The 19,971-nt window shown below is 43.6% G+C and overlaps 1 protein-coding gene across 1 annotated transcript in view; it reads right to left on the bottom strand.

Annotated features, from left to right (window-relative positions):
* Nucleotides 1–19,971, bottom strand: part of LRPPRC (leucine rich pentatricopeptide repeat containing) — a 1,486,422-nt gene that overhangs the window by 1,172,336 nt on the left and 294,115 nt on the right. The gene's annotated exons all lie outside the window — the stretch shown is intronic.

The following is a 19,971-nucleotide window of genomic DNA, read 5'->3' as shown; positions in this document are numbered from 1 at the left end:
TCAGGCAGTCGTCCAAATAGGGATATATTTGTATCCCTTGAAGTCTGCAGTAGGCAATTACTGATGCCAGGCATTTCATGAATACTCTGGGCGCAGTAGATAAGCCAAAAGGAATGCAGAGAATTGATAATGAGTTGAACCTGCAAGAAATCTGAGGTATCTTCTGCAATTTTGTCTGATTGGGACTTGCAGGTATGCCTCCTTGAGGTCCAATGTTACCAGCCAAGACTCCTTGCCCAGCATGGGAAGAAGCTGCTGTAGAGTGAGCATCTTGAATTTTGGTATGAGTAGAAATGTGTTTAGGATGGATAGATCCAGAATAGGTCTCCAATCTTTTCCCTTCCTTGGCACCAGAAATAGCCTGGGATAAAACCCTTGACCTTGCTCGTGCGTAGGTACCTCTTGAATAGCTTTCATGCTCATGAGATCTGTAATTTGCCTTTGTGCCTCTGCCCTTTGTGTGGCAGGTTTGGCATGCCTCTCATTTTTGGAAGGGTGTGAAAATGGAATTTGTAGCCTCTGTTTATAATGTCCAGGATCCATTTGTCCTTTGTGACAATATGCCAATTTTTTGAAAATAATGCCAGCTTTCCTCCCAAGGGGGCTGCCATTTGAGACCTGGTTGACATGCAAAGGGGAAAGTCATTGGGTTTGCTTTCTGATAGATTGCAAGTTGTCCTCACCACCTCTTTGTGTAGGAGCTTGCCATTGTCTGCCTCTGTACGATCCTTGGGATTGTCCTCTGCCCCTCGGGCACCTGTATCTGCCTCTTTGGGATCTGTCTGTGGCAGGAAAGGACCAGTTTTTGGAAGGCCAATTTCTACTAAAACATGGAGGTTGAACCTGTACAAATTCTTTCACAGTTTGCATTGATTTAGCCTTTTCCTCCATTTTCCTTAAAACCTCCTCAGCATTAGCACCAAATAGTACATCCTTTTGAAGAGAAGCGTCTAGTAATTTAGCTTTGACATGATCAGGCAAGGCTTGTTCCTTGAACCAGGCATGCCTACGTATGACTGATCCTGTAACAGCAGCTCTGCATGAGGCCTCTAGAGCATCAAAACCACATTGTAAGGTATGCTTACCCACTTGTTCTGCACTATGCATCAAGTCCTGCAACTCCTTCAGGTCTGGTTGTTCAGGTTGTGACATTTTACTTTTCAATTGTGATAACAAAAACTGTTGGTATTTTAGCATATGAAACTGACAGTTTAAGGCCCTCATGGTTAAGGTAGCCGAGGTATATACCTTTTTTCCCCACCTTTCTAAGGATCTGGAATCTCTCTCGGAAGGCAATGGATTTTTAACAATGGAGGCCTTAACTCCCTTGGGGCCCTGTGAGATGGTTTCTGGGTTAGCAGCATGGCTCTTGTATAGAAATTGGTGTGACTCAGGGACCCTGTAGTACCTGTCAGGCTTAACTGGAGCTGGAGGTAGAGAGTCCGGGTTAAGGCAGGCCAACGAGTAAACATCATCTAGGATGTCCAAGACAGGAGGTATAGCCAAAGGCCTGTGCTGAGGAAGTAAGAGAAATTCCCTGAGCCTTTTCTTGGAATCAGAATAATCCTGGCCTTCCCAGTGGAAGTGTTTCCTTAAGGTATGCAAAGTTTCCCCAAATGAGTAATCCTCCGGGGGGGTATACAGAAGGGATGGACTCCTCCGCATCAGAGTCTTCAAAAGGGGAGTAAGAATGTTCCTGATCATCAGAGTGCTCTGAAATAATGAAGCCCTGATCAGAGGAGGGGGAATCTTCCTCCACTCTAGGCCTTTTGTCCGGAGGGGGCTGAGAACCTCTAATAAGAGTAATTAAATCCTCAGCCATTTTAAGCATCTGTTTCTTAGGCATGGGGCCTGGAGATGGGCCCTGTGCAGCTGGTCTCTTAAGAGTGCATGGTTGCTTTAGACTTAGTGAAAGCCTTGATAGAGAAAGAAGAGGAAGGTCTGAAGACACCTTGAGTGGAGGTGGACCTGTCCACATTCTGAGATTCAACGCCGACAGTGGCTTCGGTATCTGTAGTCGGGGTGTGGGCTGAGGAGCCTGCGACCTCGGGTACAGGAGACACCGTCAAAGACAGGTCGTCGGTAGGCAGGGGCTGCGTAGGTGCCTCACTGAGAACCGGACCACGTGTAGCCGGCTTTGGCGTGGTGTCGGTAGAGGTCACGGACCTCGCGTGTCAGTCCTTGTCTTTTCATTTTTTTAGACAAAACCGGAGTCGGAGTATCCGACGACATAGTATAGTTAAAAGCTTTTCCAAAATAATGCTGGGCGAACTCCGCCCGACGCTTAATAGTGCGTTTGTTGAATGTAGCACAAAAGCGGCAGGCCAAGACCTCGTGGTCTGGGCCTAAACAAGGTATACAGAGGGAATGGAAATCCTTATGCGGTATTTGCTTCCCACAAGAAATACAATTATTAACTTTGTCTGACATCGTTCTGAGGCAAGAAAAGGTTCCCCAATGGGGTACTTAGCTTTTAAGAAGACTTCGGTTTCCAAATTTTCATAATCTCAGGAGCTGGCCGACCGGCACTTGCAAACTGCTTCTATACGGGCACTGCACGGCAAGAAAGACTGAAGAAAATGGCGTCGGCTGGTTCCTTTATAGCCCTGTCGCTCTGAAGTCACGGAAGAAGCGACAACCGACGCCGGACCTAGACTTTGGAATCTGGACGACCGAGGACCCGCCTGACGGTAGGAGAACCCATCTGTTAGGACTGCAGCTGTATGCACGATGAATATCCCTAAAATGTGCCAACCCGAGGAAAGCAGCTGGCCCTGACAACATCATGTACAGGGTACTAAGGGAATGTGTGACGGAACTGGCTCCAGTATACTCACTGACATCTTAAACACCTCACTCCATCTAGCCAGTGTTCTGAAATGCTTCAAGAAGATGACCATCATTCCTCTACCCAAGAAACCACAGCCAACACTCTGAATGACTACCGACCAGTTGCTTTAACCTCGACGGTAATGAAGTGCCTGGAGAGGTTGGTCAAAGATCATATAGCCTTAGTCTTACCTGTGACACTGGACATACTGTAATTCACGTACAGGACAAACTGCAGTACAGGGGATGCCATCTCACTAGCTCTCCATGAAACACTGAACCACTTAGAAGGCAGAAACTACTACGCAAGACTGCTATTCATCGATTTCAGTTCTGCCTTCAATACTGTCATCCTTCAGAATCTGATATTGAAGCTACTTCAGCTGGGCATAGACTCATTTATGTAACTGGATTCTGAGCTTCCTTACTGAAAGGCCTCAAAAGGTTCATGTGAGAGACAACAACTCAAAAGTATCATCCTGAACACAGGAGTACTGCAGGGGTGTGTCTTAAGCCCTCGCCTTTTCACTCTGCTGACACACGACTGCATGGGCAGACATAGACTAATAGGATCATCAAATTCGTGGACGACACCACTGTTATAGGCCTGGTCAAAGACTAAGAGGAGGAGGCCTACAAGAAAGACAGCAACGACTGGTCTGGTGTGACAACAACAATCTAGCACTGAATGTCAGCAAGACAAAGAAGCTGACTGTTGATTTCAGAAGATCTCAAGTACCACACAAACCTCTAGTGACAAAAGAGATGACAGTGGAAAGGGTCAAGAGTACAAAGTTCTTGGGTGTTCATATCATGGAGAACTTATTCTGATCAGTCCATGTATCCAGCTCAGTCAAAAAGGCTCAGCAACGCTTGAACTTTCTAAGGAAATTTAGGAAGGCAAAATTACAAAGCTCCATACTTCAGACCTTTTATAGGGGCACCATTGAAAGTGTCCTGACCAACAGCATTAGTCTGGTATGGGAGCTGTGACAATCAGGATCAGGAGGAACTCAAGAGAGTTGTAAGGTTGGCAGAAAGAATCATTGGCACCTCCCTTACACCTCTGGAAAATCTACACAAATGCCGGTGCACCGACAGGGCCAAAAAGATTTCCACCGATCCAATGCATCCTGCCAATTGTCTGTACACTCGCCTCTCCTCAGGCAGGAGATGCAGAGGCCTGCACTGTAAGACCACCAGACTAAAAAACAGTTTCTTTCTGCTTTCCATTAGACTGCTGAACTCTTGGGAAAAACAAACCATGACGTCTGTTACATAACTAGCCTAATCAAGGGGCTTATTTTATGGATGTGCAATAACCAAGTACAACACTAAAGTAGCTCACCTACACACTGAAGGACTGTAAAGTGCAATATACAAACTGTAATAATTCAGTCTAATCATAGATAAGCTATTGTTTCAATTTTACTTTGACGATACTACCTTCATATTGTTCCCTGTCTTCCTGGTCTCCTGTTCTGGGATAGGCGTGGGTCACTGTTGTCCTACTTTACTTACTAATTGCTACTTAATAAATTTCTACGGTGACATTTTATTAATTTTTCTCTGTCTATATGTGCAACTGTTTCAGCATTAAGAAAGAAGCATTGCAATTTCATTCAGCTACACTGCTGTGCAGTTCTGAATGACAACAAAGTTGTCTTTGACTAGTACGGTCTAAGGGGGGATTTCCCATGAATTTTTCTCTAGTGAGTGTAGTTTTCATTAAAATGCTTTTAACGTGTTTTGCAAATGGGAAGGACAATAAACATATTTTATGCTCCCTATGCTAAGAAGGATGGCAAAACCATCCTGGACAAACTGGACAGCAGTATAAAACTCTCCAAAAGTAATATTGCATTCTGCTTGGTAGCTTACATAAGCCAATTCAGTGTTAAAACTGACAACAGCTTGCAATGACCATTCTTCCGCATTCGTAACCTCTCATCTTTCAAAAGCATAGCAGTGGGACATCAAAACTCAGAAACAGGGCACAAAAATTATGGCATTCAAAATTTGCATATGCGTAAATTAGCACCCCTAAGGGTTGAAGCGCAAATTTGTAAAGCTGCCTCTTGGCAAAACACAACCTATAAAATTAGGACCCTTACTGTGCTAACAAATGCACACCTATACAGCTGTATCAGACAAAGGAATCCTTGCTGCACTGTAAATAGATACATGTACCAATCAAAGTACAGTTGTGTAAAATCTTATCGGAAGAGCAGATGTTCTTTCCTTCACTGTTGCAATAATATTAACTTCTGGGATTCCCCACCTTGGGCAGCCAGATGTCCAGCCAGTATAAAAAACCTACTGCTGTTTAAGGTATGCCGTACTTCACATGTACGCTCCTCGCACAGGACATAAAGGTGACATCCAGATGTACTACTGTCAGAACTGATAGCCCCAGTAGGAACGCCAGTCCAAAGAAAACCAAGAGGTAACCAACTAGTACATCCAGCAGGGAAATGGACCAGGGGAGGAGGGAATAAATACTGCAACAGTGAGAGAAAGGACATCTACTGTTATGGTAAGATTTTACATTTACACAACTGTACTATGTCCTTCCATTCATATGCTGTAGTACTCAACCTCTGGGAGAGTGCCAAAACTCAAGAAGAAACCTGGGAGGAGGAAGGACCAACAGAGCCCTATAGGAAGCCATGAAGGATGGTCTTAAAATCAGTTCTAGCTCTGGAGACTCCATTCAACTTGTAGTGCTTGTTAAAAGTATGCACAGAAGTTCAGGTAGATGCTTCAACAATAGTCAGTATCCAACCCCTTGAAAAAATCACCAGAAGAAGCCACAGCTGTAGTAAAATGAGCCTTTACAGAAGGAAAGCTCTTACCATGAAAAGTAAGACAAAAAGAAATAGCCTTAGAAATCACAGAAGAAATAGTTTGCTTGGATACAGCTAAACCTAGGGACCTAGGATGAAGGGAAAAATAACTGATCAGATTTTCTAATAGACCAAGTCTTATCGAAATAACATCTGAGCTGGCTATGGAAATCCAATGTATGTAGCACCCTCTCACTGGCAGATTGTGGACAGGAAAAAAAGTAGGCAAATGAACAGACTGATTAAGTGACATCTCATTAAACACCTTGGTCATAAAAGAAGGATTAGTAAACCAGGACACCCTGTCCTTATGAAGCACCAAAAAAGGAGGACAAGCCATAAGTGCTTGAAGCTCAGACACCAGTCTGGCAGAAGTAAGGGCCAACAAAACAACAGTCTTCCAAGAGCAATAATGCAAGGATGCTGAAGAAGCAGGCTCAAAAGGAGCCGGATCAACTTCTCCAAAACAAAATGAAGATCCCAGAGAGGAGGAACATGCTTCTTGGGAGGTCTAATATGAAGGACACCTTTAAGGAATTGTTTAGCTTCAAACAGAGAAGCTAGAGGAGACAAGCAGACACGGTTGATAAATGTGCCTTAACAGAAGAATAGGCCAAACCAGAATTGAGCAATTCACACAAAGAATGAACCAAAGGAACATCCACAGTAAGTGGGATCTAGGTTACGAAAAAGACACCAAACAGAAAACCTTTTCAATTTGGATAAGATTTCCTAGTATTGGGACTCTTGGCCTCCTGTAGGATCCTAAGCACATCCTCTGAAAAAAGGTGTTTGTGGAATCAAAATTCTTTCACCCACAGTGTCACGAAGAGTGGACAGGTTGGGATGGATGAGAGATCCCTTGTCTTGTATGAGATGGTCCAAACTGTGAGGTAAATTGTGATGACTGTCCTTGAATAAATGCAGCAGAGGAAACCAATGCTGTCTCAGTCAAAAGGGAGTCACCAACAAGATTTTGGGAGCATCCTGTTGAATTCTGAATAGGACTTATGGCATAAAAGAAAGGGGAGGGAATGCATGAGGACACATCTCCTTTCAAGAAAAAGAGAGGGTGTCCACCTTCCACACCAGAGGACCTGGGACTCTGGCACAAGACAGAGGAAGCTGTCTACTCAGAGTGGAGGCAAACAGATCTACTTGAGGAGTATCCCACTGGTGGACAATGTCCAGAAACACATACCTGTGAAGCATCCATTCGTGGGATTGAGTTAAGGACCTGTTCAGATTGCCTGCCACAATGCTCTGACTTAAGGGAATGCAAACTGCCTGAAGAGTCAATTGGTACTGGACAGCAAGAACCCATACCAGGAGTGCCAACTGGCAAAGAAGGTAAGATTTTGTTCCCCCTGTTTGTTTATATACCACATCACTGCAGTATTGGTCTGTAAATACCTTGAGAGGTCCTTGGGAAAAAAAGATGATGAAAAGCCTGAAGAACCAGCAGAAGAGCTCTCATCTCTTTGAGAATGATGTGCTCCTTCTGCTGAAGAGGTGACCACACTCCCTGTACCTTTAGGGTGCCAAAAAACTGCTCCCCATCCCACATCTGAAGAGTCTGTGAACAGTTCCCAAGAGGGAAGACTGGGATGAAAAGACAGCCCTAGATGTAGAGACAACTGCTGGATCCACCAGTGAAGTTTCTTCTTGAGACAAGGAAGGAGAGGAACTACAAAATCAAGGGGATGTGCACGTTGAAGACAAATTGACTTCAGAAATCAATGAAACTTTCTCATGTGAAGTTTGGCCAGAGGGAGCATAGGAATAGTGGATGACATGAAACCAAGAGCTCTCAAACTCCCTGGCTGTAATGGTGGCCACAGGAAGAAGTGTTTGAAAGAAGGAAATGAGAGTGATGGCCTTGGGGGGAGGCAAGGATGCCAGCATAGGCACCATCTGAATCCTACAACCTACAAAAACATGATCCTGAGAAGGAGTCAGGGAAGACTTTTGAAGTTTATTGTGAACCCCAGGCTCTGAAGAAGGGAAATGGCAAAATGAACATTTTGCAACAGGACCTCTGGAGAGGAGGCCTGAATCAGCGGATCGTCCAAGTAAGGAAATACTTGGATACCCTGAAGCCTGCAAAAACAAATCGTTGTTGCAAGGCAGTCGGTGAGTACCCTTGGGGCAGTAGAAAGGCCAAAGGGCAAAGCGCAGAAAACTGAAAATGCCAGGAAGCAACAAAGAAACACAAAAACTTCCTGAAAAGAGGATGGACTGAAATATGGAGGTAAGCATCCTTGAGATTCAGAAGCCATACAAGCCTGAGTAAGCAAAAGAGGAAAGACAGTCTGAAGGGACATTCGAAAAGTAGCCACCTACAGAAAAAGAGTTTCTATGAGAGAGGTCTAGAATTGGTCTCCAAGTGCCCTCTTTTCTGGGAACTGGAAACATTCTAGAGTAAAATCTCCATGCCCTTTGGGACATAGGCACCTATTGAATAATACAGAGTCAAAAAGTCTCGAAGTACCTTTGGGGAAAAAAAAAAGTCGAGGAATGCCCATAAAAGGGGGACGGAGTTCCACACCATGAAATATCCCCGGTGAATAATGGACAGAACTCAAGAATCCCGAGTAATCTCAAGCTAAACAGGAACAGAGAGAAAGAGAAAGGGGAAGAGAAAGAGGAATGTGGCTGGGAAGAGATGGATAGTCAGATAACACCTGGTTTATCTGAAAAGGAAGACTTCCGAGTCCTTGAAGTCGGAGTAACCTTAGCAGAAGGAACCAGTTTGCCACTCTTTCTGTCCTTAGTAAGTGGGTGAGATTGCCTGCTAACAAAGGCAGGCTTACTGGGGTAGTTTTCTTTCAAATTTAGGAACAGGAGAGACAATCACATGTTTGGGTTCCAATAATGCCTTCTCCTTATCCTGAAGGGACTCAAACCAGCAGCAGCTTCCCCAAACAAGTGTTTATTATCAAGAGGGGGATCCATCAACTTAACCTTGATATCATCAGGCAATGGTTGAAGCCAAAGCAAAGAATGCTTCCTCATCACTGAACCAAAAACAGCATCCCTAGAAGAGTTATCTCTGCTGCATCATAACTACAACTTGAGAGAATGACAAACCACCTGAGAGGAAGTCCCTAACAGGGAAAGAGCAGAAGTTTTACCCTCAGAGTCTAGGACATCAGAAATAACCAGAAAAGCCTGAGAAAGGAGGGCCAACACATACCAGGACATATGGGATTGATAATTAATAGCCCTAAAAGCCAATACAGCCAAGGTGTAAAACTTCTTATCTAGCCTTTCCATGGTTCTGCTATTTTTATCAGAATGCAGTAACCTGGGGGCAAAAAAGCAAATGAGAGGGCTTATCAGAGGGTACAGATACCACTGAGGGTTTAGCAGCAGGACATCTGTACAAAATGTTACAGTCCTCAGGCACCCTATGTAACCTATCAGGTTTCTTAGTAGCAGGGGGCAGAGAATCAGGGGTTTTACAGGCACTGGAAAATGCATCCATCAAAGCCGACAAAACAGGAGGAACAGAAGAAGGTTTTGGAGATCCCATCTGCAGCAACTCATAGTACCTTTTATGGATTTCAGAGACCCGAGCACAATCCCATTTAAAAAATTCCATCACCCTGGAGATTTTGCATCCAAAATAAATTTCTTCAAAGGGAGTATCACAACTGTTAGATTCCTATTCCTCTGACCCATAGTCCAAAGGAGTAGGAATCTGGGAAGAGTAAGCAAGGGACACCTTATCAGAATCCAACTCCTCCTCGGAGGAATCCTGTTCCCTGGGCCTATTAAGGGTAGTAGAGGACCAAGGGGGGTGCTGAAACAGAACACCCCTGAGGAGATTTTAATGCCAAAGCATTAAACAAACCCTGCTTGAAGGCCTGCCACTCGTTCTCTGGATTCCTAAGAGCAAGTTTACTTTTTTTAAATGGGACGTCTGCCCTGTAAAACGTAGAAGGTTCTGACTCAGGACGGCTTTCAATAACAGAAGTTGGGACTTCTTCTCTAACTGAAATCTGAGGAACTCCCCCAGGCCCCTCAAAAATAAATCGACGGTGGTTTCCCTTAGCGACAAAAATGGACGTCTGCACAGCCTCATCAGATGTACTGAAAGACAGATTCCCCACTGGCCTCTAACCCGGCTGTAGCAGAGGAATCAAAGTCAGGCAAACCTCCGGGTCCTCACTGACCTTGGGAGAATTGTGGCAGATGCTGGACAGCAGAAGATTATGGCCTTGGTTTCTTAACCTCCTTCTTCCCTAACTGCTGACCCTCAAGCGGGAAGTTCCTTCAATGGTATCCTTAGCGAGAAGCTTAAGTCACGGATTTTCTAGATTAAAAGCAAGGGGAAAAAAGCCTACTAAGCAGAGTCTTTGGTATGAAAGCCTGACAAATGGAGCATGTCATATGATCGTGAGAGGCACCTAGGCAAAATAAAAACTGTTTGTGGTGGTGTTTATGGAGATCTGTCTCCCGCACTGGCATTTACCCTTCTCGGATGACATTAACCCCCAGAAGCAACCAAAAATAAAGAACAAAACAAAACCCCTACAGAGCACTTACCTGCAATGGCTCAGAGACCAGGAAACTGGACACAGGTGTTCAGACCAACGATCGAGAGATGCGTTTGGACTGGCTGCAAGGACAAAGGTGCTCAGATCGATGGTTGAGAGATGCATTCAGACTGGCTGCAAAGAAGTTCTGAGGATGGTACATTCAGACATCACCTTTATGCCGCATGCTATGCGAACAGCACACTTGTGATGTACAGCGTACCTTAAAGCAAAAGTAGTCTTTTGTATACTTGCCAGACATCGGGCTGCTGAGGCAGGGAATACCAGAGGTTAAGAATACTGCAACACATGAATGGAAGGGCATCTACAGTTTAGCTAACTAAATTACCATGAAGTCTGTATATTTTATCTGTCCAAGACATGGTTGCGGAATCTTCATTAAAAACGCATTTATGCCACAGTTAAATAAAAACACAGAAGGCACCAAAGCCTGGAAATGAACTGGAGCAGCACACATTTATAATCTATACACATACAGCCTAAAATTTTTTTGCTTATCTAAACCATTTAAAATGTGTTTCTGTGCTACCTTAAGAAAAAAAAAATCTCATTTTAGTGACATACATTACATAGATCCAGTTAGACCAACATTCCAAAACTGTCAACATCTGACCACAATACTGCCTTAGAAACTTACATTTTTTTAATAAATGCATTATTTGTTTCCACTGCCGTGTCCTTCCTGCTCACTGTAATATTACAGATGCTTTGCAATGTATAATGGCACACACACGTGCATGCCTATCCACTCGTATGACCATGTAATTTCAGATGTTTGCTTGCAATCAAATAAATGAATAAACAAATTTCATATATACAATGTCCCAGAAATGCATTTCAGCCTTCTGTTAGCAGAATCATACAACGCATCCTGTTTCAACCCCCCCCCCAAATTATTTCTGAAGGACTCGACACAAAAAGTACAATAGAAACAGCAACACGTGTTAAAAAAAAAGAAAAAGAAAAAGACTGGACTTGGAATCTTAGTGGACAAAGACATAAAATGCTACAATAAAATGTACCCTGTACATAAAGTTTGGGGAATCAGGAAACCAAATGAATAAATAACCTGTCCCATGTATTCAAAACCTATTATTGTGGCCAAGTTTTTGGACTGCTGTTCAAATATATTGAATCAGTAATAGTTTGTACACAACTGTGGCTTGCTATCAGACTGAATTGGGATACCTTGTTTTAGGTTAAACAAAGTATAACGTGTGAATTTAGTCCCTACTGCTGTGCAACAATGGCATTAGTATACTGAACAAAGAAGGTGTTGAGCTACACACGAGATTACCTCCTGCAAAAAAAAGAAGAAAAATAAAAGTAGAATTTGTTTACTTTTGGCTGGCTTGCTTTTTGTATGCTTTTGCAAGTTTGATTTTTTGTTCAACTCCGTTAGTGACTTTCTGTTTGTAGGCTCCCGAGAAAGTACAGTTGTGTAAAATAATACCATAAGATGTCCTTTTCAATGTTGCAGTATTCTTCACAGCAGGGATCTCCAGCCAAGGACAGCCCAACTTCTGAACAGTATATCAGAACCTTTAGACCTTGCATGCACTGATAAGTCACACATATGTTCCCTGTACAGAACGTACGGCACAAAGGTAACATACAGATGCAATTACCCATAATTGAATTGCCCCAGAAAAGAGAAATCTCCATTGGACTAAAGACCATGCACATCCAGGAGGAGAAAATGCAGATGGAAAAATGATACCCTCCTCCAGGAGGGGAATCAAAGTAAAATCTAAAAGAAAAAGGGGGTTGGATGGAGGGAGGGAGCAAATACTGCAACAGTGAAGAGAAGGGCATCTACTGTTATAGTAAGATTTCACAAAACTGTACTATGTCCTTTTATATCACTGTTGCAGTATTCTTCACAGTAGAGAGAGTATAAAAGCTCAAGAAAAGTACTGGGAGGTTGAAGGCTGGGAGGAGCCCTCAACAAACCCATGTACAGTGGCTCGAGCAAAATCTGCTCTAGCCATAGAATCCATAACCAATTGATAAAGTTTAGTAAAGGTATGCACTGAAGACCAAGTAGCAGCTTCAAGGATGGCACTGGTGTCCATCCCCTTGAAGAAATCACCAGAAGAGGCAACAGCCTTAGGGTGGTGAGCTCTAACAGACGTAGACAGGCATTTGTCATTAAAAGAATAACAAAATGAAACGGCCTTAGAATTCCAGGAGGAGATGGTTTGCCTAGAGACAGCCAAATCTAATGTCCCAGGATGAAAAGAAACAAAAAGGTGGTCTGATTTATGAATGGGATGAAAAGAAACAAAGTCTTATTGGGGATCTGCAGAAAGAGGGAGAAAACAGACCCAGACTGACTGATCTCTGTATGCTCTTAAGGGGAATTGCACTTTACTGTCTGTGCACTTGTTATCCTCTCCCAGTGTGTACATCCCCCACTGCTGCCAGTTGTGAGGCTTGAGGGTTTTTTGTTACTGGGCCAGTGTTGGGGTGTCACATTTAATTGGTGGCAGTGGTGGGATATTCACATCGCATATTAATTGGCTTGTAGTGATAGGGTATCCACATATTAGGATTCAGCAGTGTGGACATTGAATTCCTGTAGCCTGTAAACAGTGGTCATTGAAGGTATTTGCACACTCAAGTCAGTCACACAGTGAACATTCAGAGTTTCATATCACAGTTGTCTTATTATTTTTTTTTGTTAGCTTAGTCAGAGACAGCAGGCAAGCATGTCAGCAGAGGAGTATGGCAAGCTAACAAGGAGCCAGTTACCTGAAATGTGCCAGTCTAAAGGACTGGCGTATGTTAACCTGACTAAAGCAGAAATTATTGCAGTCTTGGGCACAGCTGCATCACAGCGTAGAAATCAGGAGGAAAACCAGGCTGGCCTTGGAGATGTACAACTCTCAGAAAAAAGACAGCTCAACCTTTCCACAGAGGACTTAAAAATCCATCTTGAGTTGAACAGACTTGAACTGGTGGCCCAAAAGTTTGGAAATAGAATCAGAAAGACTGCTGCAAGAGAAATAAATGAAATTAGAAGCAGCAGAGAGACTGAGACATCTAGAAGCTGAAGAGCGTGAGGGGCACAGGAGACATGAAAAGGAGATGCTGACTCTTCTCCAGGGTCATGGAGGTAATGGGGAAGGGAGTAACCGAACCCCAGAAGCAACAAAGGTCAGTAAATTTCTTCCACAATTTATAGAGGGGGACAATTTTGATTGTTTCATTCATATGTTTGAAAGGACATGTAAACAGTATAATGTTGACAAAGGGCTCTGGCTGGGTATGGCTCCTGACCCCCTTACTCCATGGTAACGCTATAACTGCTATTTCTAAATTGTCTGATACAGATTGCTTATAATACAGTAACAGTTTGTTTGTTAGAATGTTTTAAGTTAACATCTGAAGCTTACAGGAAAAAGTTTTGTGAGCATGGATGCAAAGCAGACAAAAGTGTGTGTGAACATATTGCTGAACTAAGCACTTACTTTCATAGGTGGGTGAGTGTATGTCAGGTCACCACTTTTGAAGGGCTGGCAAACCTTTTGGTGAGGGAACAAGCCCTTGCCATTTTGCCCAAGGACATGAGAATCTGATTAGCTGACAGGAAAGGCAATACTGCAGACGAGTTGGGAAAGAAGGGAGACCTATATCTAGCAAGCAGGGCATCACTGCACAGGAAAGGGATACCCAGTGCTGCTCATGGATCTAAGGGAACCCATAGTGGGCAGCATAAACCGTCTCAGTCTGCCAGTAGCAGGGAAAGCCACTAGTCCAGGTACACATTCAGGACCAAGGGTTAAATGCTTTAAATGCAACCAGTGGGGCCATGTAGATGTCCACGTAGGCAAGGTGGGGACCAAAGGTGGAAGAGCCAATAATTGGGAATGACAAAATACCAGCAGTAAGTTGTCTCAAGACAACAAGGGTACTAAACTACCACAAGAGGTTATATCCTATCTTAGTAAATGGGAAACAGGCCACTGCTAAGAGAGACACGGCCTCGGACCTAACCACTGTGAAGCCTGCAATGGTTAAAAAGGAGTACTACTTGCCTGGGCAGTCTACTCCAGTCAGAGCTTTAGGAGGGACCCCATTCCAAATACCTTTGGCTAGGGTTCATCTTGACTGGGAGGTGGAAAAGGAAGTCAGCAAGTAGGTTAATGAGGATAACCATGCAGATGTCCTGATACGGAATGATTTTAATAATACAGTTCCCCGAGTGCATGCAGTCAGGCTTGGAGTAAAGCATGTAAGTCTGGTAGCCTGGGAGGGACCCAGACAGACTGCACACTTGCAGCCAGGATGGGTGAGGTGGTTACTTCAGGAAAGAAGTTACCCTGAAGCAGTGAGACTGAAGGTGAACCACGGCTGCTTGTGGGTACTGATGTTCCCTTGGACAGAGTGACTGCAAGGGCAGAGGTGAGTAGTAGTACCCAGGCTGACAGTGAGGCACCACTGTCAGAGGATACCAGACTTCCTGTGGAAGGGGAGCTGGGAAGGGTTACCAAGAGAGTTGAAATAGGCTCAGCCCTCAGACCCTACATTACATGGTCTGAGAGAGAGAGAGCAAGCTAGTGAGGCACCTGATTTTCAAGGGAAGAGGGGATCTGTATACTGGGACAAAGGGTTACTATATAGGCAGTGGACCCAAGAGGGAGGGCTAGAGGGTGACAGAATGCAACACCTGGTCGTGCCCAGAGCCTACAATCTGGCACTTCCAGGCATAGCCCACAATATTCCCTTTGCAGGTCATATGGGCATAAAGCATACAAAGAAACGTATTATGCAAAACTTTTATTGGCCTGGGATTTCTGGAGATGTAACAGGGTACTGCAGGACCTGTGAGCAGTGCCAAAAGGTAGGCAAGGCAGGACACAAGGTGAAAGCTCCTTTGATGACGTTGCCTGTGATTGAGGAGCCATTTCAGATGGTAGCTATGACTATTGTGGGGACTCTGAGTACCTCACGTTCCACAGGGAAAAAGTATATCCTAGTGATAGTAGATTATGCTACCAGATACCCTGAAGTAGTGGCCCTTGCCTCCATTGAGACAGAAAATGTGGCAAATGCTTTGTTAGAGATTTTCAGCAGGGTAGGTTTCCCAAAAGAAATACTGAGTGACAGAGATGTCAAAATTCATGTCAGACCTGCTGGCTTGTAAGTGGAAGCACTGTGAGATTAAGCACCTAAAGACCACCTCCCACCATCCCCAGACTAATGGTCTTGTGGAGAGGTTAAACTTTACAGTCAAGTCCATGCTACAGGCATTTGCAGACCAGTTCAAGAGGCAGTGGGACAAATATTTGCCCCATCTGTTTGCTTACAGAGAGGTTCCCCAGGAATCCACAGGGCTTTCACCCTTCGAGCTGCTGTATTGGGCCATAGGGTGAGGGAACCTTTAGATTTGAATCATGAATAGTGGGAGGGTGAGTGTGAATCCCACAAGGAGTCTGTTGTGGCATACATCCTAAACCTCAAGACAAAGCTCAGGGAACTCATGGGCTTGGCCCAGGAGAACCTGGCAGAAGCCCAACAGCAGAAAAATGTCTCGTATGACAAGAATGCTCAAGACAGTATGCTGTAGGGCATCAGGTTATGGTTCTCATTCCTGTCAGACACAAACTGCAGGCAGCTTGGGAAGGACCCTTCAAGGTGGTAAGAAAGGTCAGTGATGTTAACTACATGGTGGAACTGCCAGGCAGGAGGCAAGGGCTCAAACTAACTGTACCAAGTGGACATGATGAAACCTTACCATGATAGGGAGGCCCTGGTGTTATGTATTTGCAGTACAAGGCAGGAGTAGTCTGAGGGGGTCTATGGCCACAGGGAGCCAGCCAGCCAAATCCCAAATTACTATGGTGGAGCCTAGGATTGCAGGCATATGACAGGACAGTGCAGTACTGTACTGGGGTCAGCAATGCTAAGGCAGCTGGAATATCAAGACAGAGAATGGGGTAAGATATTCCCAGGGTTTACCTTCATGTGTGCGTTTTGCACACAGGCGAACAGCAAATGTTCGAAAGGACGTTTGCAAAGTTGGCAAACGTCCAACGCAAAAAGGTTTGAATGTGCAATGAGCAAATGCACAGTGGCATTCACTCATTGAAGATTTGGCATTTTGGGGCGGATTGCACTATAGTGGGGATTGGAAAATGGTCCCTTTCCCCACTGTAGTGCGATCGCGGAGTTACAATATTAAAGTAGGGGGGGGTGTGGGGGCTTTCCACCCTGCTTTACACTTCATTTGTATTTCGGCATTTCGATTTGCTGACTTTCGACCATTGGAAACTGTCGCGGTTGCTGTTTTGTTTTTTGAAGTTATGATTTGCTCATATGAGCAATTGCATGAGTGTGTTTCGCCGCTGTAAAGGTAAACCTATTTCCAGATAGGCTCACCCTCTCAATGTTTCACTTGAAAAACTAGTTTGAGTTTTTTGAAGGGGAAGCAGTGTGACAAAGGGAAATACTGCCTGCACAGCTATCTAGAATTTTGTAAATTCTGAGTCATTTGTGAATCTTAACATAGAAATGGAACAGAAGGACATATTAAGTATATGTCATTTGAGAATATTAGTATGATTTATTCAGAAGTGTGACAGAAGATGATACTGCCATCCCAGCTATCTGGAATTTTGTAAGGTGCTTATGTGTACATTACTGAAAGCTAACATGCTTCATGTAGGATGCTTACCTTACAACTGCATGGTATGTACTAAGCTAAAATGTAACCACAGCATGCCCTACTGGTTTAGAACAGAAATGTATATAAACTATTGTAATTGTGTGAATGTATATATTTTTAACAGTGGAAACTACAACACAGAGGATTAACTTGCAAAAGTTCAGAAAAATAGTTCAAATTAAATTGTTTTACGATTGTGCTACAAATGTTATCTTTCAGTTTCAGTCAACAGGAGACTGGATGTCTACACCAGGGGACTCGGTGTTGTTTTTTAAGTGTTTTATTGTTTTATGTCTTCTAGAAGTTGCAAACTTCTGAAGGCTATGTACTTTCACAGAGAGAAGTTAAATGTGGGTAGTTTCTGACAATGAGGTTTAGCTTTCGAACTAAAGTCAGGTGACAAAGTGATGTCATCCAAGCTAACCCAGCAGTAATACTTGATATTAATTTAAGAACTCTCCGAGAGAGACAGAGAGAAAGAGGGCATTTTGTATTTGTCTTTGACCTGACAGCAGCAGCTGGGAAACATCTACTCACCCTGCTTTGCTGTAAGGTTCTAGGGCACAGTAACTACTTTAGATTCAGATAGGAATATAGTAAAGTATAGCTTAAATGTTTTCTTTATTTGAGACTGTCCTGCAATGTTGTTTTAAATATTTCCTGTGATTTTGAACTCTAATGCAACTGATTACTTATTTAGTACTGTCTTGCTCTTTTATTATTTATTATTAAATATATTTGAACCTTTCAACCCGCGGTGGTGGTGCTGTGGTAGCGTTGTCGCCTCACAGTAAGACGCTGTCTGGTTCGATTCTTAGCTACAGCGTTTTCTGCATGGAGAATGCGTGAATGGGCGTATCTTCGTTGAAGGTTGTGTGTCAGGGCTGGTAACTCGACACGTAAAAATCAACTACCAATCATTAGCGGACCAGAGTTCCGCTGTGGCAACCCCTAACCGGGAAAAGCCGAAAGACACAAACAAACAATATTTAAACCTTTCAATTGTGGCTGGTCTGTTTAAAGATATTTAAGCTCTTAGTGTACTTGCATATCTATCTGGTGACACTGTACAGGCCACTCCTAAATAACTTTGTTCTTGGTCAGACTACCATTTGGATTAACAGTAACATTACACAGAAGGATTGGACACCCTTTGCTAAGGGCCTTAAAGTAGCTGATAAAATGTGGCTGGTGGCAGTCAAAACTACCTTATAGTCTGGGCAGAAGGAGGCATAGCTAGCAAACCTGTGTCAGCCTTTCGTGTGTGTGTGTGTGTGTGTGTGTGTGTGTGTGTGTGTGTGTGTGTGTGTGTGTGTGTGTGTGTGTGGGTTTGTATATAAATCAAATCTCAGAGTGTGCATGTCAACTACTTGGGCAGGGACATGAAACACTGGTTGGACAGAGAGGGTAATGGAGATCTTGGTTTGGCCACTCAGCTGAGATCTCAACCCTAGAACTGTGTCAGTGGGGAGACTCATTAGGGATCTGGAGAAAGAGGGGGAAACCAGTCCTAGAATGACTGTGATCTCTGTGTGCTCTTAAGGGAAATTGCACTTTACTGTGTGCGTACTTATCATCCTCCCAGTATGTACATCCCCCACTGTTGCTAGTGGTGAGGATTCAGGTTTCTTGATTACTGGGCCAGTGTTGAGGTAACACAATAGCATTCAGACTGGTGACAAAATTCTGGGCATCTGCATCCATATGTCAACTTTTTCCAAAGGTGGTCATCAACCAAGTCCTAGACTGTCTGAAAAGCACTTCTCGCAAAAAAGAAATTAACATCTAGTTCTTGTGTTCTTCTTCAAGAATGACTCAAGTCATACCATCCTTTGCAGGCAAACACTAGAATCCTTGGCTATAACCAAAGCATCAAAGTCAAAAATTACAGCAGGTCATATAATTTCAAGGAATGTCCACCCTGAGCCCAGATTCAGCAAATGTGTGTAGATTTCACTGTTATGTCAAATATAAACAAACTTCTATTTCCCCTTAGGACTGCAAGATGAAACTCTTCTGTGCTAAACTTCCAGACAGCACAAAGTTTCACCAACACACCTACAAATGCTAAAGGGACAGTGAGACTAAATTACTCCTGCCAGCTCTAAAACTGATGTCTAGGTTTAGCCGACTTTCTTCTTCTGTATAAATAATCACAAGATTAACCTTGAATGCTGCAGTGGGTAAAAAAAATGATTACCATCATCAAGGCAACCTGCAGAGACTAAGTACATGTAGAAAGAAAAAAAATCCCAGTTTTCATTAAAAAAAGCCATTGCTTGCTTCTAGAAATATCTTGGAGGCCATTGTAAGTGGGAAAGCAAAACGCTCTAAGGATACGTAGCAGCCCCAACCCACCCCGATCGACATAACCAAACAAGGTTGGACTAGCAAGTCTAGAGGCTGGAAGAGCTGTGGCTGGAGTGGAACTGAAATGAGCCTCATATGCTAGCATGCCCTTTCCAAGGGTAAGCATCTGTTGGAGTGTCACTGCAGTATAGTCACACAAGAGAAAGCTGGATGCTGCAACAAAAAACAGAGATATGTAGGACATGTACCTGTCAAACATACTCAAGTATTCCAGGCAAGAGATAAGTGAGTGGAAGCGCACACCTGCATAAGCTTCAGTACAGAAGGCATTGCACCCACAAACGTACCAGGAGAGAGGGAAATAAAAACATATATTTAAAAAAAAAAGTGCTCCAGCTCTGCAATAATAACTGTTGTGAGCTCTTTCACTTTCAGCCCTCCAAAAGCCTACAGATGGCAGAGTAAGGAGAAACTAATGGGTCTACAGGGAAATCTAAGACCTGCTGGTTACAGGGCTATACAGATCAAAACTTTAAAACCTTCTTAAAATAAGTTTCGACAATGAACTTTAAAATGTACACTTAAAAGTTGTGACTGCTGATTTCATGTCTGATGTACAATGCCTCATAACATGAATCCAAACATTTTGAAGTGCAATTCCAGCAAATAACACTGAATTAACAACCATGCCATTACACCATACAAACTTTTTTTTGCAGGAAGGCTCAGCTCCCTGCACACCCACACCCCACTG

The sequence above is a fragment of the Protopterus annectens genome, chromosome 1.part0 (genome assembly GCF_019279795.1).
Source record: "Protopterus annectens isolate FY-2018-M chromosome 1.part0, PAN1.0, whole genome shotgun sequence".
Classification (NCBI taxonomy): Eukaryota; Metazoa; Chordata; order Ceratodontiformes; family Protopteridae; genus Protopterus; species Protopterus annectens.
The sequence above is the reverse complement of the archived record's forward strand: the minus strand, read 5'-3'. Positions and strand labels throughout refer to the sequence as shown.